Raw genomic sequence first — 27,507 nt, forward strand, 5'->3', positions numbered from 1 at the left:
CAGTATCAGGTCAACCGCCTGCTTCTTGAAAACGATTTGCATATAGCTGCGTTGCAAGAAACTAAAATTGAGACCGAGGAACAGACGGATCGCATGGTTGGGGTTTTTCGCCCGCGTTACAACGTCTGCGTATGCCACGCAGTTGGCACTTCTGGAGGTTGTGCCTTACTTTTACGTAACGATTTAGGCATTGAGGAAGTGAATGTTATCGCATCCGAAGAGGGAAGGCTGCTTGTAGTTGATTTCCTTCTTTTTGGTTTATTTTGGCGTGTTAGTTGTATTTATGCTCCCAATAATGAAGATGAGCGTGTTGAGCTCTTTGAAAAGGTTCACAGCTACCAAAAATGTGACAGGCGCCTTATTTTATTGGGTGACTTCAACTTTGTGTGCATGGCGGGAGATAGATCGAGAAATGCTTGTGTTCGGGATAAAAGTGCGAAGTATTTAGAGGCTTTAATTGAGGATTACCAATTAGAGGATCTTGGCTGGTTGTTGTCGCGGGGTTCTACTCCTATCTTCACACATTTCCAGCGCGGTAGTAGTGCGAGGCTGGACAGAATATATGCTAGTTTAGAGTTTGTGACAGAATGTAGCTCTTATGATGTTAAACATGTCTCATTTAGTGACCATAGCCTAGTGATGGTCACACTTGGGGGCAAGCAAAGTAAAACACGATTTAACTGGGATCTGTGGAAATTTAACGTAAAGCTGTTAGAAGACAACATATTTGTTGATGAAGTTAGAAAAGAAATTGCCAAAATGACCGCCGATAATTCATCGAGTAGCAGAAATAAGTGGGGAAACTTTAAGCACACGATCAAGATGATCGCGATAGAAAGGGGAACGGTGCTCAGATACGAAGAAAAGAAGAAGGTTACAGAACTGCAGTGTCAACTTGATTTCTTGATGTGCATGGAAGCTGCGAAGCCTGGGTCGTGCGCAGTCGACATACGTGAAGTAAAAAACCACCTGGAAGCATTGAAAACACAAAAGTACAGAGCCGCGGTGATAAGAGCGCGAGCGGAAAAACTATGGATGGGCGAAACGCCAAATAAACGCGCTTTGAGTGACGAAAGGTGATATGCCGCTCGGAACGAAATACGGCAACTCCGGTATCAAAATGAAATAACGTCCGATGGGAACAAAATTGAACAGGCCTTGTTGACCAGTACCGAAACATAATCGGGAATGAAAGAAAGCCGAAAAGTAAGCTCAGTGATGAATTTCTACACTTAATGCCAAAGTTAGATGACAGCACTCGGGAACAACTTGAAAGGACAATCAGTATGGAGGAAGTGAGTAGCGCAATTAATGACTTGACAGTGAGTAAAGCACCAGGGCCTGATGGCCTGGGAGCCGCTTTTTATAAAATCTTTAAAGATCAACTCGCACCTTTTCTGCTTGCTATGATCACAGAGGCGTACGCAGAAAAATCATTGCCGGTCTCTTTTCGCACTGCTCATATGATACTTATTCCTAAAACTGACGACCGAGAGAAATTGCTTTCTGTAGAGGCGTACCGCCCGATAACACTTATTAACACTGACTATAAAATATACACGAAGGTTTTAGCTAAGCGAATACAGAGTGTTATTACAGGATTAGTTGGACCGCATCAGACGTGCGGTGTGAAAGGGCGTTCAATAACTACAAATGTGCATGTCGCCCGCAGCATTTTGGAGTGTTGTGATGCATTTGAAAGCCGAATTGCAATGATGCAGTTAGACCTTGCAAAGGCATTTGACCGCGTGTCACATGATGTTCTCTTTTCTGTCATTGAACAAACCAACATAGGTAACGTGATAATAGATGGGCTAAAAATGATTTACAACAATTCCTCGGTAAGCATCATAGTAAATAAGAAACTAAGTGAAGCTGTCCCAGTTCTCTCATCCATAAGACAAGGGTGTCCACTTTCGCCTTTGCTTTTTGCCATTTATCTTGAGCCGTTTTGCCTAAATCTCATCAAAAATGAAAGAATCAATGGTTTTAAGCTTCAGTCATCTCAAGTGAAAGTTCTGGCATACGCGGACGACATTGCGATTTTTTGCAGTGATAGGCAAAGTGTTCAAGAAGTCACAAATACTGCAAGAAAGTTCTGCCAGCAAACAGGGGGTCAAATCAACTGGGAAAAGAGTGTCGGCTTTTGGCATGGGCGCTGGGATATTACGCCATCTCATTTTGCTAACCTGCAATGGACAACAGTCCCTGCAAACTACGTAGGTGTGCCCCTTGAGCATTATGACAGGAGCGCAGAATATTGGGACGAAGTTACGCCAAGGATAAGGGAGAAAGCGATAGGATGGCAGGGCCGAAACCTATCCATGTTTGCCAAGGCTACTGTCTGTAACCTTTTTTTAGTGGCCAAAGTATGGTATGTGCTGCAATTTTTGTGCATGTCTCGTGCGAACGTTCAGAAAATGCGTAGGGTGTTCGCGGTGTACATTTGGGGCTCCTGTTGGGAGAGGGTAAGTCGGACCAATTTGTTTCGGTCTGTTCGACAGGGAGGTCTTGGACTCACACACTTGTTTGTTCGGCAACTTGTTTCCCGTTTCATGTTCTTGAGGGACCAGGAGAACCCTTTCTTACGTTCAATGATGCAAGTACGACTAAGAAGTGTGCTTCCAGATTTTATTGTATCTAGTGTGAGCGAATTAAATGGAAGAGTCAAGGGATATACAAAGGAGGTGGTAGCCTCATTTCAATTCTTAACGGCTCGATTCTCGTTGGAGTATCTAAGTGTTGTAACAAAAAAGATCCTTTACAAAGATTTGATTGATGTCATGTTGCCAGTTCCCATGTATAGATCTATAAACTATGGAGCTCCGGGAAATAATGTTTTAAAAAGAGTTAAGCGGATGCCTGTGAAACCTGGTACAAAGTCATTCTTCTTTAAGTTACACACTAATACTATCCCAGTTAAAACGTGGCTTGCTGAAAAGGGCATATTCGTGCCATGGACAACTAATTGTCTACTGTGCAAAAAGCCAGAAACACTTGAGCATGCGTTCATAGATTGTTGGGACGCGATATTTTTTTGGGATGTGATGCAAAGAACGCTGAAAAAAGAATTACCCATAACCCCTATTGGCATAAGATACTTACCCGTAGACAATGAAAACGGCATACCTTACGATATGATCATGCTACTGGGCCTCCATAGTTTGTGGAGAACACGTATGGCCGTCAGACACGCTGACGTTAACGCGCGATCGGCAAGGGAGAATTTTGTGGAAAATGTGTGCTACATACGCGATGTGTATCGAGTACAAGCTGAACCACCTCACTGGATCAGCGTATTTGATGAACTGTCTAAAATCAAGAAATTTTAATGCCTTATGTCAACAAAGTAGGCTGACAATTTTTAACCACCCATTTGTATTTGGTTGCTGAAATAAAAAGTCTAAAAAAAAAGTAGCGTGGCCGAGCGGTCTAAGGCGCTGGTTTAAGGCACCAGTCTCTTCGGAGGCGTGGGTTCGAATCCCACCGCTGCCAGATTGTGTTGCTTTCTTTACGTGCGCTCTTCGGCCAAAGGCGCACGCGACCGTCACTGAGCTGTAGAACAGTGGTAGCGTGGCCGAGCGGTCTAAGGCGCTGGGGATTCCACTTCCGGCCGCGAAAGCCTACGGACGTGGTTATCATGTGCTCCGATGGGGCGGTGTTTGCGGCTATGAACAGCCGCGGTAACAGGAATACTCCAGTTGAACATGAGGATTACGAGGTCATCCTACCGACTTTGCCCACAGGTCGTACAGTTTTGAATACCATATTTTTACATGCTGACGTGCGTGCAAGGCCTTATCGAGTTGAAGAATTCCGGGATACGTTGGACCATCTGGCACTGCTCCCTGAGGTGATAGCCTTAGGGGCGTATCAGATGAGCCATGTGTGGGCCGTCACCTTCAAGAACGCTGAAGGCGTCAAGAAAGCCCTGGCTATAGGTGAATGAAAGTGAAAGGTCGCCGCTGTATAGTGGTAGACCCGACGAATCAAGACCTGCGCCTGAAGTTGCATTGGCTGTTGTTCAACGTTCCCGATGAAGATGTACGCGCTGCACTTGCAATGTTCGGGACTGTAACGGACGTCGCGAAAGAAAAGTGGCGAGTGTATGGCATCCAGGAGAAAACCACGACCACGCGGACGGTGAGCATCAAGCTTCATGCAGGCGTCAAGGTCGATGACCTCCCACACCAGCTTCGTGTCGGTGGGGAATTGGCGCTGCTAATTGCTCCGGGAAGAGCACCAGTGTGTTTGCGGTGTCACACCGCGGGGCATATACGGCGAGACTGCCGTGTCCCTCGCTGCGCACGGTGCCGCCGTTTTGGCCACGACGAGAGCTCGTGTGTGAAGACATACGCAAGTGTAACAAGCCCAATGGGAAAAACGGACGTCACAGAGCTCGTCATGGACGAAGCTGACGCGGAAGAAGCTGCAGGAACGTCGCGACAAGTGAACCAAAAGGAGATACGACCCATAGACACGCCCTTGTATCCACAAGATAATGGAAAGCAAGGAGACCGGTGCACTGTAGAAGAGACCGACGTAAGGGACGTGCCTGCAAAAATCAGTGTAGGCACTGAAGAGGGCGAACCTTCAACAGAGCCAGCTAGTCAGTTCACGAGTAGCATGGACGTCACGGAGGAAGACAGCAGAGACGCAGTCAGCAAACGAGGACGCGAAGCTGCAACAGACGACTCGGACGGACAAGACATCGCTGGCGCTGGGGAACCGCCAACGAAAACGGTGGTGACTCGGCGTTCATCATTGAAGCCAAAGCCCAACATTCCACCAGACAGAAAAGCGGTGCTGAAACCGCCAACGTAGCCGCGAGCTCTGGCGCCCAGCGGCTTCTTTGGGACTATGACTACGCACATGAACGATCAAAAAAGGGTAGTGAGTGGAGCCTTCGGCAACGCGACCCAAGCCGAAGCTCGAGGAGCGCAGACGTCGGGAACAGGTTGGCTTGTCGCTAATGAGCCGCGGATGTTTTGTTGTGTCTTTGCTCGCGAGGTATGCACCATGGCGTACATATTTTAATCTATGGCGATAAATTCGAGCACAGCACTACGCATTGCGACTATCAATGTCCGAGGTTTAAATGCTAGAAAGAAGCAGTACCAGCTGAGTCGCCTTTTCTTGGAGAACGACTTAGACGTAGTTGCAGTGCAAGAAACAAAAATAGATAGCGAGGAACAAACTGACCGCATGGTGCTGCCTTTCCGAGCTAGGTACGATGTTTGTGTTGCCCACGCATTCGGCACATCAGGTGGATGTGCTATTTTCATTAGGAACAGTTTAGGAATAGTTGTTGAGAATGTGTTTGTCTGCCAGAGTGGTAGATTTGTTATGGCCGATTTTTCAATGTCAGATTCTGGTTGGCGAATAATCTCCGTATATGCCCCTAAAGCCGAAAATGAACGAGACGTGTTTTTTGAACGGCTGAAGCAGTACTTGATGTGCGAGAGAGAAATAATTATGCTTGGAGATTTTAATTGTGTTTGCTCAGTGGCTGATCGTGTCAAAAATGTTCCAGTTAAGGAAAAGAGTGCCTCGCGCTTGATCGCAATGGTACAAGAGCATAATTTAGAAGATATAGGACAGGTGTTCTCTAATGGTACCCGGCCAGTTTTTACACACTATCAGCGTGCAAGCCACGCGAGACTGGATAGGATATACGTTTCATTGCAGTTAGTACCAGCATGCCACAGTTATATCGTTAAACATGTGTCATTCAGTGACCATTGTTTGGTGTTAGTCACATTTGGGACGCGCAAAGAGGCTTCACGCTTTAATTGGAAGATGTGGCTATTTAATGACAAGCTGCTACATAATGAATCGTTCGTTGAGTGCGTAAAGGAAAAGTTCGGACAGCTATTGGCAAGGCATGATGACGTGATAGAGTTGTGGGAGCTTTTTAAAGAAGAAATAAAGATTTGTGCAATAGAAAAAGCTAGTGTGATGAAGTACGAAGAAAGAAAAAAGGAGAAAGAAATACAGCGAGAACTGGACTTTATGTACCGAGTAGAGGCCGATAAACCTGGTACGTTCGCAAAGCAGATCAATGAACTTAAGAGTCATCTGGAGCTTATCGACGAAGATAAGTACAGAGGAGCGGTGATCCGAGCAAGGGCGGACAAGCTATGGCTCGGCGAAACGCCCACGAAGCGAGCCTTTGCAGACGAAAAGGCTCACGCAAGGCAAAACGTAATTCGGAAAATAAGTTATAAGAATGAATTCACCGACGAACAAGCTAAAATACACAGAGCGTTCCTCGAGCACTATAGCGAACTATTTCGAAGAAGTAACGATGTCCCGGAAGAATTCGAACGCGAGTTCCTGGCCAACATCGCAAAACTAGATGACGTAGACCGTGAATATCTGGAAGAACCGATCAGCCAAAAAGAAGTTGAAGATGCCATTGAGGATTTAGCTCGGGAGAAGTCTCCTGGACCTGATGGTTTGGGATCGGCTTTCTATAAGGCCTTCAGAAAAGATGTGAGCCTCATTTTATTTTTGGTATTTAGTGAGGCGTATAGGCGAAAATATGCACCCCGTCATTTGGGCGGTCGCATATAGTACTCATTCCCAAGACGGAAGACTCAGAAAAATTGCTGTCAGTTGGGTCTTACCGCCCAATAGCGCTGACTAACGTTGATTATAACATCTTTGCTAAGATCTTGGCAAAGAGGTTACAGCGAGTTATAACACGAATTGTAGGACCACATCAGACGTGCGGAATCAAAGGAAGATCAATCTACACAAATATTCACATTGCTAGAACCATTCTGGAATGCTGTGATGCGTGGGGTGAACATGTAGCATTGCTTCAACTTGATCTGCTAAAGGCGTTTGATCGTGTATCACATAACGTTCTTTTTTCAGTTCTTCAGTATGTAAATGTTGGCTCGGTGCTCTTCGATGGAGTAAAGATGTGCTATGCTAATTGTACCGCTAACCCTATAATAAATAAGGAAGTAGGCGAGAGCTTTCACGTACGCTCAAGTGTGCGCCAGGGATGCCCTTTAAGTCCTCTACTATTTGCGTTGTACCTCGAGCCATTCTGCAGAAAGATTCTTTATAACAACAGTATTGTAGGTTTTCGTTTACAGTCAACGGAAGTAAAGCTGCTTACATACTCGGATGATATTGCTTTGTTTTGTAGCGATAAAGAAAGTGTCGCGACCGCGGTAAAGGACGCTTTATCTTTTTGTAAAATGACTGGTAGCGTGATAAACTTTGATAAGTGTTTAGGGGTGTGGCATGGAACATGGCAAAGCACCCCACCCATCTTTTTGAATGTGAAGTGGACCGTTGCGCCGACAAAGTATCTCGGGGTGCCGCTTGAGCACTATAAAGAGGCGGGGCAATTCTGGGAAAATGAAACAATGAAGGTGCAAGAAAAAGCAGTTAAATGGGGTGGTCGTAGTCTTTCGAAGTTTGCCCGCGCGACGGTCTGCAACCTGTTTGCCGTTCTTAAAGTGTGCTATGTATTGCAAGCATTGTGTATTACTAGAGTTCACGTGCAACGTTTGCATCGGGTGCTGGCAGTGTACGTATGGGGATCCAATTGGGAGCGAACGAGTCGAACAAACTTATTTCGATCTGTCAAAACAGGGGGGCTTGGACTGGCGCATCTGTTCTTGAAGCAGATAGTGTGTCGCTTTGCCTTTTTAAGAGACCAAAAAGACCCTTTCCTGGTTAGAGTGATGCAACTGAGACTAGGTACGGCCCTTCCTGAATTCATTGTATCTAGCAGTGTTAACAGTGGCCCTATGAGTGGATATTTGAAAGAAGTGATATGGGCATTCCGGTTTCTGAAGGTGCGCTTCTCAATGGAGTACCTCAGCCACGTTCCCAAAAAACGTCTCTATAAAGATCTAATTGACGTGGTATTGCCAGTGCAGCTGTATAGATCGATGTTCAGTGTGGGTAGTGAAAGAAACGTCCTAAAAAGGGTAAAACGTATGCCTGTCAGGCCATCGGCAAAGTCTTTCTTTTTTCAGCTGCATTCCAATACACTACCTGTAAAACCGTGGCTTCAGGAAAGAGCTATTTTTATCCCCTGGTCTGTGGATTGTTTACTATGCCACAAGGAAGAGACAATTGAACACGTATTAATAGAGTGCTGGGACGCCGTTTTCCACTGGGACGTCATGCAGCGAACTATAAAGAAAGACTTGCCCATAACACCCTATGGCATCCGTTTTCTCCCGACGGAAAACGAAGGAGGAGTGCCATACGACATGTTTATGCTATTAGGGTTGCACAGCCTGTGGCGCACCCGAATGGCTGTTAGACACGCTGACATAAATGTTCGAAGTACTCGTGAATATTTTATTGAAAGTGTCTGTTACATAAAAGAAGTGTTCGATGCGCAAAACGAAAAGCCAGAATGGATTAGTGTGTTAAACGAGCTTGCGAACCTTAGGCGGTTTTAAAATCTCGTGCACACCAAAGACTGGTGGGCACTTTTACCAATTGTGAAGTGTCGAAATTCTGTCTGTATTTTGCAAAAGGCAATAAAGAAAAAAAAGTTTAAGGCGCTGGTTTAAGGCACCAGTCTCCTCGGAGGCGTGGGTTCGAATCCCACCGCAGCCAGATTGTGTTGCTTTTTTTACGTGCGCTCTTCGGCAAAAGGCGCACGCGACCGTCACTCAGCTGCAGAACAGTGGTAACGTGGCCGAGCGGTCTAAGGCGCTGGTTTAAGGCACCAGTCTCCTCGGAGGCGTGGGTTCGAATCCCACCGCTGCCAGTTTGTGTTGCTTTTTTTACGTGCGCTCTTCGGCAAAAGGCGCACGCGACCGTCACTCAGCTGCAGAACAGTGGTAGCGTGGCCGAGCGGTCTAAGGCGCTGGTTTAAGGCACCAGTCTCCTCGGAGGCGTGGGTTCGAATCCCACCGCTGCCAGTTTGTGTTGCTTTTTTACGTGCGCTCTTCGGCAAAAGGCGCACGCGACCGTCACTCAGCTGCAGAACAGTGGTAACGTGGCCGAGCGGTCTAAGGCGCTGGTTTAAGGCACCAGTCTCCTCGGAGGCGTGGGTTCGAATCCCACCGCAGCCAGATTGTGTTGCTTTTTTTACGTGCGCTCTTCGGCAAAAGGCGCACGCGACCGTCACTCAGCTGCAGAACAGTGGTAACGTGGCCGAGCGGTCTAAGGCGCTGGTTTAAGGCACCAGTCTCCTCGGAGGCGTGGGTTCGAATCCCACCGCTGCCAGTTTGTGTTGCTTTTTTTACGTGCGCTCTTCGGCAAAAGGCGCACGCGACCGTCACTCAGCTGCAGAACAGTGGTAGCGTGGCCGAGCGGTCTAAGGCGCTGGTTTAAGGCACCAGTCTCCTCGGAGGCGTGGGTTCGAATCCCACCGCTGCCAGTTTGTGTTGCTTGTTTTACGTGCGCTCTTCGGCAAAAGGCGCACGCGACCGTCACTCAGCTGCAGAACAGTGGTAACGTGGCCGAGCGGTCTAAGGCGCTGGTTTAAGGCACCAGTCTCCTCGGAGGCGTGGGTTCGAATCCCACCGCAGCCAGATTGTGTTGCTTTTTTTACGTGCGCTCTTCGGCAAAAGGCGCACGCGACCGTCACTCAGCTGCAGAACAGTGGTAGCGTGGCCGAGCGGTCTAAGGCGCTGGTTTAAGGCACCAGTCTCCTCGGAGGCGTGGGTTCGAATCCCACCGCTGCCAGTTTGTGTTGCTTGTTTTACGTGCGCTCTTCGGCAAAAGGCGCACGCGACCGTCACTCAGCTGCAGAACAGTGGTAACGTGGCCGAGCGGTCTAAGGCGCTGGTTTAAGGCACCAGTCTCCTCGGAGGCGTGGGTTCGAATCCCACCGCTGCCAGTTTGTGTTGCTTTTTTTACGTGCGCTCTTCGGCAAAAGGCGCACGCGACCGTCACTCAGCTGCAGAACAGTGGTAGCGTGGCCGAGCGGTCTAAGGCGCTGGTTTAAGGCACCAGTCTCCTCGGAGGCGTGGGTTCGAATCCCACCGCTGCCAGTTTGTGTTGCTTTTTTTACGTGCGCTCTTCGGCAAAAGGCGCACGCGACCGTCACTCAGCTGCAGAACAGTGGTAACGTGGCCGAGCGGTCTAAGGCGCTGGTTTAAGGCACCAGTCTCCTCGGAGGCGTGGGTTCGAATCCCACCGCAGCCAGATTGTGTTGCTTTTTTTACGTGCGCTCTTCGGCAAAAGGCGCACGCGACCGTCACTCAGCTGCAGAACAGTGGTAACGTGGCCGAGCGGTCTAAGGCGCTGGTTTAAGGCACCAGTCTCCTCGGAGGCGTGGGTTCGAATCCCACCGCTGCCAGTTTGTGTTGCTTTTTTTACGTGCGCTCTTCGGCAAAAGGCGCACGCGACCGTCACTCAGCTGCAGAACAGTGGTAGCGTGGCCGAGCGGTCTAAGGCGCTGGTTTAAGGCACCAGTCTCCTCGGAGGCGTGGGTTCGAATCCCACCGCTGCCAGTTTGTGTTGCTTTTTTTACGTGCGCTCTTCGGCAAAAGGCGCACGCGACCGTCACTCAGCTGCAGAACAGTGGTAACGTGGCCGAGCGGTCTAAGGCGCTGGTTTAAGGCACCAGTCTCCTCGGAGGCGTGGGTTCGAATCCCACCGCAGCCAGATTGTGTTGCTTTTTTTACGTGCGCTCTTCGGCAAAAGGCGCACGCGACCGTCACTCAGCTGCAGAACAGTGGTAACGTGGCCGAGCGGTCTAAGGCGCTGGTTTAAGGCACCAGTCTCCTCGGAGGCGTGGGTTCGAATCCCACCGCTGCCAGTTTGTGTTGCTTTTTTTACGTGCGCTCTTCGGCAAAAGGCGCACGCGACCGTCACTCAGCTGCAGAACAGTGGTAGCGTGGCCGAGCGGTCTAAGGCGCTGGTTTAAGGCACCAGTCTCCTCGGAGGCGTGGGTTCGAATCCCACCGCTGCCAGTTTGTGTTGCTTGTTTTACGTGCGCTCTTCGGCAAAAGGCGCACGCGACCGTCACTCAGCTGCAGAACAGTGGTAGCGTGGCCGAGCGGTCTAAGGCGCTGGTTTAAGGCACCAGTCTCCTCGGAGGCGTGGGTTCGAATCCCACCGCTGCCAGTTTGTGTTGCTTGTTTTACGTGCGCTCTTCGGCAAAAGGCGCACGCGACCGTCACTCAGCTGGAGAACAGTGGCAGCGTGGCCGAGCAGAAATGGCAGAAGTATTGCACCGCGTAATAAATGAGTGTTACGAAGTGAAAAGGATGCCCCCATCATTTAGGATGACACATATGGTACTAATTCCAAAGACAAATGATCCTTTGAAGGTACGCTCTGTAGAGGCTTACAGAACAATAAGCCTCACCAATGTTGATTATAATGTTCACATGAAAGTGCTTGCTAAGCGACTTCAAAAAGTAATTAAAATACTAATTGGACCTCACCAGACCTGTGGAATCCAAGGAAGAACGATATACACTAATATCCACGTTGCCAGAAGCATACTTGAATCATGTGATGCCGAAGAAGGTCGGGTTGCCATGCTACAGTTAGACCTTGAAAAGGCGTTTGATAAGGTTACACACGAAATTTTACTATTAATACTGGAACATACCAATGTAGGTTCTGTCATTCTAGATGGTGTGCGAATGACTTATGAAGGCTGTACCACTAAACTAGTAATAAATAAGCAACTTAGTGAAAGTATAACAGTTACCTGTAGTCATCGCCAAGGATGTCCAGTCTCGTCATTGTTGTTTGCTCTGTATGTAGAACCTTTCTGTTTAAAGATTCTTCAGAGCCCCACTATTCAAGGCTTCCGATACTGTAATATTGAATTCAAAGTGTTGGCATATGCCGACGATATTGCTGTGTTTTGTTCAGACATAAAAAGTGTTGAAATAGTAGTGAAAGAGACTACAGCCTTTTGTGAAGCCACAGGAAGTGCTGTCAACTGGACAAAGAGTCTCGGCATTTGGTTTGGAAACTGGCCAATCACACCAGAGGTGTACTGCAACATGCAATGGTCGAATTCGCCAAACGTATACCTTGGAGTGCCACTGCAACACCATAATTCAACGACTGGTTATAGGCTTGAGGAAGCTGATAGAGTAAGAGACCAGACTCAGAAATGGGGCGGTCACAAATTCTCAGTATTGACAAGAGCAAATGTATGCAATACATTTCTAGTGGCCAAAATATTCTATGTATTGCAGGTATTGAGTATGACAAGAATGACAATACAGAAACTCCACCGAGTGTTTGCAGTTTTTATTTGGGGCTCCAGTTGGGAGCGCACAAGCCGATGCAATCTGTTTCATGCAGTGCGGAACGGTGGACTAGGGCTGTCACATTTGTTCTTGAAACAAGTAGTTTCAAGATTTATCTTTTTGCGTGATCAGAGTGATACATTTTTGAGAACTGTAATACAAGTACGCCTGCGGAACCATCTTGCGGATTATGTTGTGTCAACCAGCGCTGCAACACATGGTGCACTACCATGTTTACTGCGCGAATTAGTGGCTGCTTATCGCATTGTTCGCGCACATTTTCACTTGAATACCTTTGCATTGTAGGAAAGAAAAAGTTGTATAACCATTTTGTGGATGTTTTTCTTCCGACACCTTTATATAGGGCTAACTATTATTTCGTTGATGAAGGAAACGTGTAGAAAAGAGTTAAGCGAATGCCTGTGCGAAGCTCTGCGAAAACATTTTTCTTTCAATTGCACACAGAAACGCTCCCTGTGAAGCCATGGCTTCAAAGCAAGGGTATTTTTGTTCACTGGACAATAAACTGTAGAATATGCCAGAAACCGGAAACTATTGAGCATATATTTCTGGATTGCCACGATGCACGATTTTTGTGGGACATTCTTCAGCGCACAATTAAAAAAGATTTACTACTGTCACCATTTGGCATACGGTTCTTGCCTTATGACGAAACAGGGGCCGTTCCTAGTGATATGGTTATGTTGCTTTGTATGCATGCACTTTGCAAAACACGAATGGCAGATAGATATGCTGACATTGATGCACGACCAGCACGACAATATTTCATGGAAAGCGTTATCTATTCAAGAGATGTACTGAACTTTGCGGTCAACGCTCCTCAATGGGTGACGCAATTGGATGAATTCGCGTCACTAAAGCCTTTTTAAAATTGCATCATGCTCAAGACTAGCTGATGTATTTTACCTTTTGAAATATTTCTCACTTGTTTTACTGTATGTTGTTGAAAACGGAAATAAAAAAACAAAAAAACAAAAAAAAAGGTAGCGTGGCCTGAGTTGATTCTACTTCCGGCCGTGATAGCAAACGGACGCTTGTGGAATGGGCTCCGCCGGAGCGGTATCAGCGGCCCAGGTGGGCCGCGGAAACAGGTTTTTTGCTGATGACACCCAGGACTATCAAGTTGTTCTGCCATCGCTGCCAACAGGTACATCTGTTGAGAATACTGTTTTTCTTCACGGGGACTTGAAAGCCAGGCCTTATCGTGTAGAAGATTTTCGGGACATGTTGGTTCATCTTGGAGTGCTCCCTGAAGTAATAGCTTTGGGGGCGTTCCAGATGAACCACGTTTGGGCCGTCACCTTCAAAAGTGCCGAAGCTACTAAGAAGATGGTAGGAATCGGTGAAGTACGGGTCAAGGAGAAACGGTGCCTTGTGGTTGACCCCGGAAATCAAGACGTACGTATAAAGCTCTACTGGGTACTACATAATGTAGCAGACGAAGAAGTACGTTCTGCTCTGGCACCGTACGGGAAAGTGAGTGATATCTACAAGGAGCGCTGGCGAGTGCATGGAATAGCTGACAAGGGCTCGTCAACGCGCACAGTTGGTCTGAAGCTCAAGCCTGGTGTGACGCTAGAAGATTTACCCCATCAGTTGCGGGTTGCAGGAATCATGGCTCTACTCGTCGCACCGGGACGCCCCCCGCTATGTTTGAGGTGCCATGCCACGGGTCATATCAGGCGTGACTGCCGGGTACCGCGGTGTGCTAAGTGTCGGCGATATGGCCATGATGAAAGCAGCTGCGTGCGAACCTACGCAAACGTGGCGGGTGTCAAATCGAACGAAGAAATATCGACGGAACATCTAATGGACGAGGCAGACGCGGCTGAAACTACCCCCGAGACAGACAGCTCGCGAATTCCTGGTGCGGCTAGCACCGCCCACGTGAAGCAAAAGGATGCAACCTTTACTGAGGAAGTGACTGCCAACACTTCGACCGAGGCTGCAGAGACATTGGTGACGGGCGCCCCAACGAGCCAAGGCAATGCACCTGGCGTGAGGGTCGAGGAAGACCCTGTAACTACAGACGTCACTATGAGTAGTGCCAGCAGCCTTGCGTCAAAACGACTCCATGAAGATGGCAAAGACGGGCACGCGACCGACCAGAGTGCAACGGATGAGCCGCCTGTGAAGACCACACCTATTCGAAGGGCTACATTGAAATTCACACCGAAAATACTGCTCGAGCCACGGCCCGAGCGGAAACCGCCGGCCCCGCCGGCGACGTGACGTGACGTCCTTTTTTTTTTTCTTTCAACCGGACAATAGCAGCGGAGTTGACCGGAGGAGACAATGCGTCGACGCCGCCACGGCAAAATCAAAGTTGGAATCATAATGGCTGGAGTGACTTGGATATGCTTTATAAATGTGAGTGGGTTGTCGTCTTGTATTAAGCAAGGTACTACCATGCGGTTTTGTGTAGCGTAAAAAAAATGGCAATTACTCTTCAAACACCTCTTTATGTGGGCACCCTTAATGTGCGGGGCTTGTCGACGCGGAGGAAGCAATACCAGCTGAATCGACTTTTTATGGAAAATGAGCTGGACGTAATTGCCATACAGGAGACAAAGATTGGAAGTGAAGAAGGAACAAACCGCATGGTTGAACCTTTTAGGACGTACTACAATGTATGCGTTTCGCATGCAATTGGTACCGAAGGTTGGGTGTGCGCTGTTTGTGAAGCACTCCACAGGAATATCTGTTGACAGTGTGTACACGTGTGACACTGGGCGGCTTATTGTATGTGACATAACGTTGCAGGCCCAGAATTTCCGAATAGTTGGTTTATATGCCCCAAACGTAGCAAATGAGCGCAGATTGTTTTTCGAAAGTGTTGAACATTATCTGACCTGTGACAGGACTGTTATAATGATGGGGGACTTTAACTGTGTCTGCAGAGTAGAGGATAGGGCAAGAGTTTCCGCGATACGGGATACGAGTGTATCAGTATTAAACTCACTGACTGTAGAACACCAATTAGAAGATGTAGCGTACTTCCTATCAAACGGTACATTGCCTCGGTTCACCCACTACCAGCGGGACAGCCAAGCTAGACTGGACTGAATCTATGTTTCGGCAGATTTGGCACTCTTTTGCAATAAATACGATGTTAAAAACGTTTCTTTTAGCGACCATAGCTTGGTTATATGTACGCTAGGCCCGAGGAAACCAGCGAAGCTCAACTGGGACCTGTGGAAATGCAATGTTAAGATCCTCGATGATGAGGTATATGTGCAGGAAATAAAAAGAAAAATTGGAGATCTACTGGAAAGTGAACCGGGGTGTTACGCTGAAGCATGGGAAGATTTCAAACAAAACGCGAAAATTTCAGCTATCGAAAGAGCCGGCGCATTGCGTAGACAGCAAAGGAAAGAAGAAACTGAGCTGCAAAGTCGGCTTGACTTTTATTTGAATGCAGAAACTGCAGCTCCGGGTACCTTTGCCAGAGAAATAAAAGAAGTTAAAACCAAAATAGAAGTAATTAATACAGAAAGATAGAGAGGAGCAGTAGTACGCGCACGTGCGGAAAAAATATATATGGGTGAAAACCCGACCAAACGTGCTCTATCAGACGAAAAAAGCTATGCGTCGCGCAACGAAATAAAAGCGATAATGTACAGAGATGAAGTTGTGCGAGACGAGAAACTGATACGACGCGCTTTTGTCGATTATTGTGAAGAATTGCTTGGCCACGAACCACAGATTGAGGAAGGATTTCCATGCGATTTCTTGAGGCTCATGCGAAAACTAGAAGAAGAATTTAAAACGAACCTCGAAGCTCCAATCAACGTTGCAGAAATTGAGTGGGCGATCGGTGATTTGAGTGCAGGGAAATCACCAGGCCCTGATGGTTTGGGTTCAGAATTCTACAAGGCGTTTAAAACGGAAATAGCAGTTGTCCTCCTTAACGTTATAATTGAGGCATACAGAAGAAAGAAGTTACCCCCTTCTTTCAGGCAGAGCCATGTTGTACTTTTTCCAAAAACAGACGATCCAGCTGCATTGCTGTCAGTACGAGCGTATCGACCAATAAGTCTAACGAACACGGACTACAAGATTCTCGCTAAAGTTTTAAGCAGAAGACTTCAAAGCGTTATAACCAAACTTGTAGGGCCACATCAGACTTGCGGCATAAAAGGAAGATCCATTCTGACCAACATACACGTGGCTAGAACAGTCCTGGAGTGCTGCGCCTGCGATGCCTACTGCGGGAAAGTCGCGATGTTACAACTCGACTTAAAGAAGGCATTCGACAGAGTTGCGCATAAAGTCCTTTTCAACATTATAGAATATATCAATGTCGGGAGGGTCTTGATGGAAGGTATAACAATGTGTTATGCGGACATTTCTAGCAGGATTAAAGTTAATAAATCATTAACTGCCAGTTTCCAGATAAAGTCCTCTGTTAGGCAAGGATGCCCATTGTCTCCTTTACTGTTTGCGCTGTACCTGGAGCCTTTCTGTTTGAAAATCATGTCGTTCAGTGCAATAAAAGGTTTTAAGTTGAGCACAAGCGAAGTTAAGCTACTCACATACGCTGACGACATTGCTGTTTTCTGTACTGACCAAGGAAGTGTCAGGAACGCGGTGAGTGTCGCGACGAGTTTTTGTAAAATGACATGCAGCGTTATCAATTGGGACAAATCGTTGGGCCTTTGGCATGGGGATTGGAATGACACCCCTGCAGTCTTTGAAAACATGCAGTGGACGGTCTCACCAACGAAATACCTCGGGGTGCCTTTAGATTCTACAGACACTAATGACTATTGGAAGAATGAAGCAGAGCAAGTAAAGGAAAAATCTACCAAGTTTGGAGGGAGAGACCTATTTGTATTTGCAAGGTCAACAGTGTGTAACCTCTTTCTGGTAGCCAATATCTGGTATGTTCTTCAGGTATTGTGTGCGACGAGAGCAAGCATTCAGAGGCTGCACCGTGTGCCCTCAGTGTATATATGGGGTTCAACATGGGAGCGTACAAGTCGCACAAATTTATTCCGCTCCTTGAAAAGCGGCGGACTGGGCTTGGCGCATTTGTTTTTAAAACAGGTAGTGTCCAGATTTATCTTTGTGCGGGACCAAAGCAACGGTTTCCTACGTACTGTTATTCAAATGAGATTATGTGATGTTATGCCGGCGTTTATTGTGTCATCTGAACGGGTTAAAGGGCCGAAAGTACGAGCCTTCCTGCGAGAAGTCGTCTGGTCTTAGCAGTTCCTTGTGGCACGGTTCTCGTTGGAATACCTCAGCAGCGTCACTCGAAACAAACTGTATAAGGATGTTGTTGATGTATCTATGCTGAAACCATTGTATCGCTCCATGTTTCCAGCAGGGGCTGGCAAAGACGTACTGAAAAGGGTGAAGTGGATGCCAGTACGATTTACGGTTAAAACGTTTTTCTTTCACTTGCACACCGGAACTCTGCCCGTTAAACCGTGGTTAGAGCAGAAGGGTATTTTTGTGCCTTGGACGATAAATTGCTTACTGTGCAAAAAGCCGGTAACTGTCGACCATATTTTCCTTGATTGTGAAGTTTCCACCTTCTTATGGGACATACTGCAGCGCACCTTGAAAAAAGATTTGCCGCTTGCCCCATATGGCATCCGCTTCCTCCCAACCGCAAACGATAAAGGAGTGCCGTATGACATGTTTATGGTGCTATGTCTTCATAGCATATGGAAAACAAGAATGGCAGTGCACCATGCCGACTTAAACCCCCAGCCTGCCAGAGAATATTTCAAAGAAGGCATCGCCTTTATTCGTGAGATTTTTAAAGCGCAGAATGATCCACCAGAATGGATGCCGGTATTAGATGCTTTTGTTAACCTGAACGGTTTTAATTACCCACGTTTGCCGAAAGCAGGCAAGCGTTTTTAATTACAGAATGTAGCATGTATTAGTGATTTTTTGTTTTGTATCATTCCTGAGAAAGGAAATAAAGAAAAAAAAGTAGCGTGGCCGAGCGGTCTAAGGCGCTGGTTTAAGGCACCAGTCTCTTCGGAGACTCTTCGGTGCCCCAGTCAAGCGCTCCCACGAGGAGACCAAGGACAGGGGCGAGAGTGCAACCAACACCAGTGAGGGACCGCCGACCAAGACGCCGCTGGGAAGGCGGATGGGCTTCAAGCCAAAACCGAACGTTCCTCCTGAGAGAACACCTGGTGACAAAGCACCGGCCACTAACACCGCCGGGAAGCCGGAGGGTCCCGGAGGTGACTAGCCGAGGGCTAGTCGTGAACGGTAAGCACCATGCTCCGGGTCTACTCTTTCTCTAGTTCAATATGGCTCTGTTTCCGTCCCTTAGTGTTGCCACATTAAACGTGAGAGGGTTGGCGGCTAGTCGTAGGCAAAGTCAGCTCCTACGGTTAGTCACTGACCATGACATAGACGCACTAGCCGCCCAGGAAACTAAGGTAGACGGGGAGGAGGAGACCGGGAGCATGGTGCGACGTTTCACGACTAGGTATTTTGCGGTGGTCAGTCATGCGATTGGCACGTCCGGGGGCTGCCTTCTTTTTGTAAAGAAGCTGCCAGGAATACAGATTCAAAGAGTATTTTCTTGTGAGTCTGGAAGGATTGCTTTTTGTGATGTTTTCGCGAGTGATGTCGAGTTTCGCGTCATATGCGTATACGCACCGAACTCTGTGGATGAGCGTGTCTTATTTTTTTCGAACCTTGAACAGTATGTCCGGTGTGACAAGCGCGTAATCCTGTTAGGAGACTTCAATTGTGTGCTGAGCGCTAAAGACAGAGTCAACAATGCCGGTATGCGTGACAAAAGTAGTGATGTGTTGTCCAATATAATAAGCGAAAATGAACTTGACGATGTCTTTGAGTGTCTCGAAGCGGGTCATGAAGTGACGTTTACGCGTTTTCAGGGTAGTAGCCATGCGCGATTGGATCGCATGTACATTTCGTTGGATGCAATCCCAAAATGCCATGGCTATTGCGTTGTACCTGTGTCGTTCTCGGACCACTGTCTGGTTAAATGTGAAGTCGGTATAGAGAAAAGGAGACATGCTTTCAATTTGGACCTCTGGAAAATGAATGCATTGCTACTAATCGATGAGCCATTTCTTGCCGCAGTACGCGATATGGTTAATAAAATACACGAAGCAACATCGGAAACAATAGCAGAAAAGTGGGAATGCTTTAAACAAAACGTTAAAATGAAAGCCTTGGACCGATCGAGCTGCCTAAAATATGAGAGGGAAGTGAAAGAAAAGGGTTTTAGAACACTACTCAGACAGCTTATTACGCTTGAGTGCAGACAGCCTGGGGCGTACAAGGACGACGTGCGAAACATCAAGCGAAAGCTTGAACAGTTTGATAAAGAGCGTTATCAAGGCGCCATTGTGCGAGCACGTGCCGATGCACTAGCGGCAGGGGAGACGCCCACAAAAAGGGCGCTTGGACTAGAAAAGGCGCACGGACGACGCAACAATGTTGATAAGATTTTAATGAACGGCAGTGTTGTTGAAGACAACGAAAGCATTCACTGAGTACTACCAGTGGCTCTTTGCATTCCAGGCTGCCAATTTAGATGGGTATAAAGCTGCTTTTCTCCATCGTATGCCGCGATTGGATGATGACACCAAAGAAGGACTAGAAGGCAAAATAACCCAGAGGGAAGTCGAGAAAGCAATCGACGATTTGAACCTGGGCAAGTCACCCGGACCTGATGGTCTCAGCGCTGGGTGGTATAAGGCTTTTAAAAGCGAACTGGCTCCTTTGCTAGCTGCGGTATTTAATGACGCATATGAGCAGAAATTCGAAATTATAACGTGGGAAAAATTGAGGAAGCCGTAAAATATGGACGCAGCATGAAATCAGTAAGAAGAAAACTAGGCATAGGACAAGGCAAGATGTATGCACTGAAAGATAAGCATGGTAATATCATCAGCAATTTCGATGACATAGTAAAAGCAGCAGAAGAATTCTATACTGACCTGTACAGTAGCCAAAACAGCCAAGCTTCTTCCATTCGAAATAGTGATGAACCGGATACAGAAGCTCCTTCTATAACTAGCGATGAAGTTAGAAGGGCCTTGAAAGATATGACCAGGGGAAAAAGCGCCTGGAGAAGATGGAATAACAGTAGATTTAATCAAAGATGGAGGAGATATCATGCTTGAAAAGCTTGCGGCCCTTTATACGCAATGCCTCACAACTTCAAGTGTACCAGAGAGCTGGAAGAACGCCAACATTATACTTATCCATAAGAAGGGAGACGTTAAAGAATTGAAGAATTACAGACCCATTAGTTTGCTTTCAGTATTGTATAAAATATTCACCAAGATAATTTCCAATAGAATCAGGACAACACTTGACTTCAGTCAACCAAGAGAACAGGCTGGCTTCAGGAAGGGGTATTCTACGATGGACCATATCCATGCCATCAATCAGGTAATCGAGAAATCTGCGGAGTACAATCAACCTCTCTATATGGCTTTCATAGATTATGAAAAGGCATTCGATTCAGTAGAGATATCAGCAGTCATAGAGGCATTGCGTAATCAAGGAGTGGAGGAGGCATACGTGAATATCTTGGCAAATATCTACAAGGATTCCACAGCTACCTTGGTTCTCCACAAGAAAAGTAGAAAGATACCTATCAAGAAAGGGGTCAGGCAAGGAGACACAATCTCTCCAATGCTATTCACTGCATGCTTAGAAGAAGTATTCAAGCTCTTAGACTGGGAAGGATTAGGAGTGAGGATCGATGGCGAATATCTCAGCAACCTTCGGTTTGCAGATGACATTGTCCTATTGAGCAACAATGGAGAGGAATTACAACATATGATTGAGGACCTTCATCGAGAAAGTGCAAGAATTGGGTTGAAGATGAATATGCAGAAGACAAAGATAATGTTCAATAGCCTGGCAAGGGAACAAGAATTCAGGATCGCCTGTCAGCCTCTAGAATCTGTAAAGGAATATGTTTATCTAGGTCAATTACTCACAGGGGACCCTGATCATGAGAAAGAAATTTACAGAAGAATAAAATTGGGTTGGAGTGCATACGGCAGGCATTGCCAAATCCTGACTGGGAGCTTACCACTGTCGTTGAAAAGAAAAGTGTACAATCATTGCATTCTACCGGTGCTAACATACGGGGCAGAAACTTGGAGGTTAATAAAGAAGCTCGAGAACAAGTTAAGGACCGCACAAAGAGCAATGGAACGAAAAATCTTAGGAGTAACGTTGAGAGACAGGAAGAGAGCGGTGTGGATCAGAGAACAAACGGGGGTAGACGATATTCTAGTTGACATTAAGCGGAAGAAATGGAGCTGGGCAGGCCATGTAATGCGTAGGATGGATAACCGGTGGACCATTAGGGTTACAGAATGGATAACAAGAGAAGGGAAGCGCAGTCGAGGACGGCAGAAAGTCAGGTGGGATGATGAGGTTAGGAAATTCGCAGGCGCAAGTTGGAATACGCTAGCGCAAGACAGGGGTAATTGGAGATCGCAGGGAGAGGCCTTCGTCCTGCAGTGGACATAAATATAGGCTGATGATGATGAGCAGAAATCCTTGCCACCTTCCTTTGGAAAAGCGCACACTATACTGATACCTAAGACCGATCAAATAGATAAACTAAAGCTCGTCACATCCTACAGGCCCATATCATTAACAAACATCGATTATAAAATATTTATGAAGGTTATAGCCACCAGACTCCAAGGTGTCATCAAGGAAATAGTCGCTGACCACCAAACTTGCGGCATCAAGGGGCGATCTATTTTTGCGAACATCCATAGGATGCGGTGTGTTCTCGAGTGCTGTGACGTCACCTATAGCGGCGTTGCAGTTCTTCAGCTCGACCTCGAGAAAGCGTTCGACTGTGTCGCGCATGCTATTTTGTTTGCAATCTTAGATCATGTTAATGTTGGTTCCATCATCACTGAGGGAGTGGCCTTGGCGTATCAGAACTGCACAACGAGGTTAATTGTTAATAAGTCACTGGGGCCCCCCATTAACATAATGCGTTCAGTGCGCCAAGGCTGCCCCCTCAGTCCGCTTCTGTTCGCTATATATATTGAAGCAATGTGTCTGGCAATCAATGAAAATGTCAGAATACGTGGTTTTAGGCTGGCAGCGGCCGAAGTTAAAGTACTCGCGTATGCAGACGACATCGCAGTGTGTTGCACAGACAAACCAAGTATAACCGAAGCAATAACTGTAGTGAAGCACTTCTGTGACGGCACGGGCAGCAGAGTAAATTGGGGCAAATCCCTTGGACTATGGCACGGGGAGTGGCCGTCTGCACCGGACCACTTCGCGAACGTGAACTGGATGAAAACTCCGGCACGGTATCTAGGTGTTCCCCTCGACAGCTACAACAGCAGCGAGGAATCGAAACCATAGACTATGTTTTTTTTGCACTTTTGGGAGGGGGTTTACTTCTGGGATGTGTTACAGCGAACACTAAAGAAAGAATTGCCAGTGGACCCCCATGGGATCAGGTATCTGTCAATTAAGGATGATGACGGGGTTCCTTATCACTTTAGTATGTTGATTGCACTCCACTGTTTATGGCGGGCTCGTATGGCAGGGTACCACTGTGACCCCGACGCGAGGCCCGCGAGGATTTATTTCAAAGAATGTGTATCTCGCTTTATTGAAGAACAGAAAATGAAAGTGTATGTACCGGATTGGCTGTCAAGGCTGGTACCTCTGGCAGCCATGAAGGAATTTTAACGTGACAACGTCGGTCCTATACGGACGGACGACTTGTGTTTTTTTTCTGTACAACAGCATGCATTTGTGTTATTGGAGTGTGTGGTAATTTGTACGTACTGTCTTATGTCGAAGACCGGCAATAAATAAAAAAAAGCGTGGCCGAGCGGTCTGAGGCGCTGGTTTAAGGCACCAGTCTCCTCGGAGGCGTGGGTTCAAATCCCACCGCTGCAAGATTGTGTTGCTTTTTTTACGTGCGCTTTTCGGCAAAAGGCGCACGCGACCGTCACTCGGCAGGGGAGCAGTGGTAGCGTGGCCGAGCGGTCTAAGGCGCTGGTTTTAGGCACCAGTCTCCTCGGAGGCGTGGGCTCGAATCCCACTGCTGCCATATTGTGTCACTTTTTTACGTGCGCTCTTCGGCAAAAAGCGCACGCGACCGTCACTCGGCAGGAGAACAGTGGTAGCGTGGCCGAGCGGTCTAAGGCGCTGGTTTAAGGCACCAGTCTCCTCGGAGGCGTGGGCTCGAATCCCACTGCTGCCATATTGTGTCACTTTTTTTACGTGCGCCCTTCGGCAAAAAGCGCGCGCGACCGTCACTCGGCAGGAGAACAGTGGTAGCGTGGCCGAGCGGTCTAAGGCGCTGGTTTTAGGCACCAGTCTCCTCGGAGGCGTGGGCTCGAATCCCACTGCTGCCATATTGTGTCACTTTTTTTACGTGCGCCCTTCGGCAAAAAGCGCGCGCGACCGTCACTCGGCAGGAGAACAGTGGTAGCGTGGCCGAGCGGTCTAAGGCGCTGGTATTAGGCACCAGTCTCCTCGGAGGCGTGGGCTCGAATCCCACTGCTGCCATATTGTGTCACTTTTTTTACGTGCGCTTTTCGGCAAAAGGCGCACGCGACCGTCACTCGGCAGGGGAGCAGTGGTAGCGTGGCCGAGCGGTCTAAGGCGCTGGTTTTAGGCACCAGTCTCCTCGGAGGCGTGGGCTCGAATCCCACTGCTGCCATATTGTGTTGCTTTTTTTTTTACGTGCGTTCTTTGGCAAAAAGCGCACGCGACCGTCACTCGGCAGGAGAACAGTGGTAGCGTGGCCGAGCGGTCTAAGGCGCTGGTTTAAGGCACCAGTCTCCTCGGAGGCGTGGGTTCGAATCCCACCGCTGCCATATTGTGTTGCTTTTTTTACGTGCGTTCTTTGGCAAAAAGCGCACGCTACCGTCACTCGGCAGGAGAACAGTGGTAGCGTGCCCGAGAGGGGATTCTGCTTCCTGCCACCGAGCGTGACGGACGCATGATGACGGGCTCCGTAGGAGCGGCTTCAGCGGCCCAGAGCGGCCGCGGTAACAGGAGTGTCGTTGCGGACAACGAGTACTAAGTTGTTTTGCCGAGTTTGCCAACAGGGCGTTTTGTTGTGAACACAGTTTTTTTACATTGTGATATCAGGGCCCGCCCATACCGGGTGGAAGATTTCCGCGATGCGCTCGCCCCGTTATCGCTCCTGCCGGAAGTGGTGGCCCTCGGGGCCTACCGTATGAGCCATGTTTGGGCCGTGACCTTCAAAGACAACGAAGCTGTGAAGAAGATCGTCAGTGTTGGTGAGCTACAGGTCAAGAAGGGCCGATGCCTCGTCATTGACCCCGCCAACCAGGATGTACGCTTAAAAGTGCATTGGCTGCTGCACACCGTTCCTGACGAGGACGTGCGTCTTGCCTTCGCGCCGTTTGGAAAGGTCACGGACGTCGCCCGCGACCGGTGGCGGGTGCATGGCGTGGCTGATAAGAACTCTACCACAAGACTGGTTACGCTGAAGTTGAAGCCGGGCGTAATGCTTGACGACCTGCCACACCAGGTGAGCGTCTCCGGCGAGCTGGCTCTTGTGGTTGTGCCGGGCAGGGCCCCTCTCTGCCTACGCTCCCGCGGGACGGGCCATATTCGTCGCGACTGCCGCATTCCGCGGTGTGGTGCCTGCCGACGCTTCGGTCACGAAGAGAGTCAGTGCGAGCGGACGTACGCTAGCGTGACCGGACCCGTGAGCAACGACAACTCCGCCCTACTCATGGACGAGGCGGATATGGAAGACACATCGACCACGGCTAAGGAAGCAGCTGGCGAGGTGGCAGAGTCGGAGGCACGACCTCAGAAACAGGGGCAACATGTCGATGAAGCCGTCGACACTGAACAGCAAGAGCAAGTGGAGGGCACTGTAGCCATGCCGAACCGTGAGGAAGAGAGCCCACCTGACCCGGGAGCGGCCTCCACCCCCCCTGAACATGAAGACATGGACACCCATACCGGGCTCGCCAACTTGCAGGCGGGGAAACATCCGCGCGACCAGACCAATAGCCTGGCTACGACGCAGGACAGCAGCGGCGGAGACGAGCCACCGCCCAAAGCGCCAGGTATGAGGAGACCAAGCTTGCAGCTGCGGCCGAACATTACGGCCGATCCACGGCAGGCGGGTAAACCGCCTCCGTAGTTCTGTACTGTGTTTTGCTTGAGGCGGGTTGGGGGGTTCGTGAGTGCAATGGCCGTCACCCTGAGCGCTATTCTCTTGGATATGTGTCAGGAACGAGGGCCCGAGTTGCATGTTAGTGTTGTTTTCGAGAGGTCGGGTTGTGTTCCCATTTGTGGCACTCAACGCGGTTATCGGCGCGTCATTATCAACACTCGCCCCTGCGTAACTGTGACGGGCACCATTCTACCGTGTAGCCATGGCAGCTAATATCGAAGGAGCGCTACGTGTAGCCACGTTAAATGTACGAGGGCTCGGTGCAAGAAGGCGGCAATGTCAGCTAAGTCGCCTACTCTTAGATAATGACTTGCATCTTGTGGGAATCCAAGAAACCAAAATAGAGAGCCAAGAGCTAACCGACAGAATGGTGTCCAATTTCCGTGCGCACTTCGACGTGTGTGTTTCTCACGCTGTTGGTGGATCAGGTGGTTGCGCCATATTCATTCGAAGAAACTTTGGCATTTGTGTGAAGTCAGTGTTTTCGTGTGAAACAGGACGCCTTTTAGTGGCTGATTTTTGTTATTGCGATATGGATTTCCGAGTCATTTGTATCTACGCGCCGAATATTGAAACAGACCGGCGAATCTTCTTTGAGCGACTTGAAGCGTACGTAAACTGCCACAAGGTGGTCATACTGCTGGGGGATTTTAACTGTGTGGGCACTGCTGACGATCGCGCAAATGTTTCACGCGTTCGCGATAAGAGAGCTGTATTGCTAAATGCGCTGGTGCACGATTACGACTTGGAAGATATCGGTAGTGTCTTCGCCAGCGGTACCCACCCGCAGTTTACGCACTTCCAGCGTGATAGCCACGCTCGGCTAGATAGATTATATGTGTCAGCCTAATTGGTGCCCTTGTGAAGTGAATATGATGTGCAACCCATTGCATATAGCGACCACTGCTTGGTAACTGCCACTTTCGGGAAAAGACAGATCAAACACACCTTTAACTGGGACCTCTGGAAATTGAACGCGCAGTTGCTGGATGACGATGCTTTCGTTGATGCCGTGGCGAAGGAACTAGAAAACCTGATTTCAGTCGAATTAGCAAGCTTCGCCATTAAATGGGAAGAATTTAAACAGAAAGTAAAAACAATGGCTATTGAAAGAAGCAGTGTCCTTCGGCATAACCTGAAACAGGCAGAAACGAACCTTCGCCAGCAACTGCAATTTTTCATCTGCATGGAAAGTGTCCAGCCTGGTGTGTATGTTAACGAAATAAAGGAAGTGAAAGCCGAACTCGAAAGGATAGACTCTGAGAAATACAAAGCGCCGTTGTGCGATCAAGGTCTGAGAAGCTGTGGGCGGGGAGAAGCGCCAACAAAACGAGCTCTTCAGACGAGAAAAGGTACGCATGTCGGAAGGAAATCCGCCAGCTAGCTAAAGGCAATGACATCACGTCCGACAAAAACGACATCAAACAAGGGATCGTCGATCACTTCAAAGCCTTCTTAGGTCAACCACGTGAACCTAAAGATGGCTACCAGACGAATTCCTTTCATTGATGCCAAAGCTCGATGAAGAAGTTAAGGCACGGCTAGAACATCCCATTACCCTGAGTGAGATAGAGTGCGCAATAGACGAGTTGGCGCCCGGTAAAGCACCTGGGCCTGATGGCTTAGGGGCTATTTTCTATAAAACGTTTAAGTCAGCGCTGGCTCATGTCCTCCATATAGTTATCAGCGAAGCGTATGACCGAAAAGATTGCCCTTGTCCTTCACAACCTCGCATATTGTGCTAATCCCGAAGAGTGATGATGAAAAGAAACGCTTGTTGCCTGGCTCATATCGCCCGATAACTCTCGCCGACGTTGACTATAAAATATTCACGAAAGTTTTAGCAAAACAACTGCAAAGTGTCATCAAAACAGTGGTAGGGCCGCACCAGACTTGTGGCATTAAGGGGCGCAGTATTACAACAAATGTACACGTGGCTCGAAGTGTGCTAGAGTGTTGCGATGCGATTGGCGATTACGTCGCGATGATGCAGATCGATTTGGCAAAAGCCTTCGACCTCGTCTCGCACAAGGCTCTACTATAACATACTTGAACACACGAATGTTGGCAGTGTGATAACGGAAGGTGTCACGATGG

At 48.2% G+C, this 27,507-nt stretch overlaps 23 non-coding genes across 23 annotated transcripts; all 23 read left to right on the forward strand.

The window, feature by feature from the left end:
- Window positions 1-3,413: 3,413 nt before the first annotated feature.
- Trnal-aag (transfer RNA leucine (anticodon AAG)) lies at window positions 3,414-3,495 on the forward strand. The gene has a single exon. It is a non-coding gene; the product is annotated as a tRNA-Leu (tRNA).
- A 5,175-nt stretch (window positions 3,496-8,670) lies between these two features.
- Window positions 8,671-8,752, forward strand: Trnal-aag (transfer RNA leucine (anticodon AAG)). Its single transcript has one exon. It is a non-coding gene; the product is annotated as a tRNA-Leu (tRNA).
- A 72-nt stretch (window positions 8,753-8,824) lies between these two features.
- Trnal-aag (transfer RNA leucine (anticodon AAG)) lies at window positions 8,825-8,906 on the forward strand. Its single transcript has one exon. It is a non-coding gene; the product is annotated as a tRNA-Leu (tRNA).
- Window positions 8,907-8,977: 71 nt separating this feature from the next.
- On the forward strand, window positions 8,978-9,059 carry Trnal-aag (transfer RNA leucine (anticodon AAG)). The gene has a single exon. It is a non-coding gene; the product is annotated as a tRNA-Leu (tRNA).
- A 72-nt stretch (window positions 9,060-9,131) lies between these two features.
- Window positions 9,132-9,213, forward strand: Trnal-aag (transfer RNA leucine (anticodon AAG)). The gene has a single exon. It is a non-coding gene; the product is annotated as a tRNA-Leu (tRNA).
- Window positions 9,214-9,285: 72 nt separating this feature from the next.
- Trnal-aag (transfer RNA leucine (anticodon AAG)) lies at window positions 9,286-9,367 on the forward strand. Its single transcript has one exon. It is a non-coding gene; the product is annotated as a tRNA-Leu (tRNA).
- A 72-nt stretch (window positions 9,368-9,439) lies between these two features.
- Window positions 9,440-9,521, forward strand: Trnal-aag (transfer RNA leucine (anticodon AAG)). The gene has a single exon. It is a non-coding gene; the product is annotated as a tRNA-Leu (tRNA).
- Window positions 9,522-9,593: 72 nt separating this feature from the next.
- Window positions 9,594-9,675, forward strand: Trnal-aag (transfer RNA leucine (anticodon AAG)). The gene has a single exon. It is a non-coding gene; the product is annotated as a tRNA-Leu (tRNA).
- A 72-nt stretch (window positions 9,676-9,747) lies between these two features.
- Trnal-aag (transfer RNA leucine (anticodon AAG)) lies at window positions 9,748-9,829 on the forward strand. Its single transcript has one exon. It is a non-coding gene; the product is annotated as a tRNA-Leu (tRNA).
- A 72-nt stretch (window positions 9,830-9,901) lies between these two features.
- On the forward strand, window positions 9,902-9,983 carry Trnal-aag (transfer RNA leucine (anticodon AAG)). Its single transcript has one exon. It is a non-coding gene; the product is annotated as a tRNA-Leu (tRNA).
- A 72-nt stretch (window positions 9,984-10,055) lies between these two features.
- On the forward strand, window positions 10,056-10,137 carry Trnal-aag (transfer RNA leucine (anticodon AAG)). The gene has a single exon. It is a non-coding gene; the product is annotated as a tRNA-Leu (tRNA).
- Window positions 10,138-10,209: 72 nt separating this feature from the next.
- On the forward strand, window positions 10,210-10,291 carry Trnal-aag (transfer RNA leucine (anticodon AAG)). The gene has a single exon. It is a non-coding gene; the product is annotated as a tRNA-Leu (tRNA).
- Window positions 10,292-10,363: 72 nt separating this feature from the next.
- Trnal-aag (transfer RNA leucine (anticodon AAG)) lies at window positions 10,364-10,445 on the forward strand. The gene has a single exon. It is a non-coding gene; the product is annotated as a tRNA-Leu (tRNA).
- Window positions 10,446-10,517: 72 nt separating this feature from the next.
- On the forward strand, window positions 10,518-10,599 carry Trnal-aag (transfer RNA leucine (anticodon AAG)). The gene has a single exon. It is a non-coding gene; the product is annotated as a tRNA-Leu (tRNA).
- A 72-nt stretch (window positions 10,600-10,671) lies between these two features.
- Window positions 10,672-10,753, forward strand: Trnal-aag (transfer RNA leucine (anticodon AAG)). The gene has a single exon. It is a non-coding gene; the product is annotated as a tRNA-Leu (tRNA).
- A 72-nt stretch (window positions 10,754-10,825) lies between these two features.
- On the forward strand, window positions 10,826-10,907 carry Trnal-aag (transfer RNA leucine (anticodon AAG)). Its single transcript has one exon. It is a non-coding gene; the product is annotated as a tRNA-Leu (tRNA).
- A 72-nt stretch (window positions 10,908-10,979) lies between these two features.
- Window positions 10,980-11,061, forward strand: Trnal-aag (transfer RNA leucine (anticodon AAG)). The gene has a single exon. It is a non-coding gene; the product is annotated as a tRNA-Leu (tRNA).
- A 12,152-nt stretch (window positions 11,062-23,213) lies between these two features.
- Window positions 23,214-23,295, forward strand: Trnal-uag (transfer RNA leucine (anticodon UAG)). Its single transcript has one exon. It is a non-coding gene; the product is annotated as a tRNA-Leu (tRNA).
- Window positions 23,296-23,366: 71 nt separating this feature from the next.
- Window positions 23,367-23,448, forward strand: Trnal-aag (transfer RNA leucine (anticodon AAG)). The gene has a single exon. It is a non-coding gene; the product is annotated as a tRNA-Leu (tRNA).
- A 72-nt stretch (window positions 23,449-23,520) lies between these two features.
- On the forward strand, window positions 23,521-23,602 carry Trnal-uag (transfer RNA leucine (anticodon UAG)). The gene has a single exon. It is a non-coding gene; the product is annotated as a tRNA-Leu (tRNA).
- Window positions 23,603-23,674: 72 nt separating this feature from the next.
- On the forward strand, window positions 23,675-23,756 carry Trnal-uag (transfer RNA leucine (anticodon UAG)). The gene has a single exon. It is a non-coding gene; the product is annotated as a tRNA-Leu (tRNA).
- Window positions 23,757-23,828: 72 nt separating this feature from the next.
- Trnal-uag (transfer RNA leucine (anticodon UAG)) lies at window positions 23,829-23,910 on the forward strand. Its single transcript has one exon. It is a non-coding gene; the product is annotated as a tRNA-Leu (tRNA).
- Window positions 23,911-23,985: 75 nt separating this feature from the next.
- Window positions 23,986-24,067, forward strand: Trnal-aag (transfer RNA leucine (anticodon AAG)). The gene has a single exon. It is a non-coding gene; the product is annotated as a tRNA-Leu (tRNA).
- The last annotated feature ends 3,440 nt before the right edge of the window (window positions 24,068-27,507 follow it).

This window comes from Dermacentor silvarum, chromosome 4, assembly GCF_013339745.2.
Source record: "Dermacentor silvarum isolate Dsil-2018 chromosome 4, BIME_Dsil_1.4, whole genome shotgun sequence".
In the NCBI taxonomy this organism is placed as follows: domain Eukaryota; kingdom Metazoa; phylum Arthropoda; class Arachnida; order Ixodida; family Ixodidae; genus Dermacentor; species Dermacentor silvarum.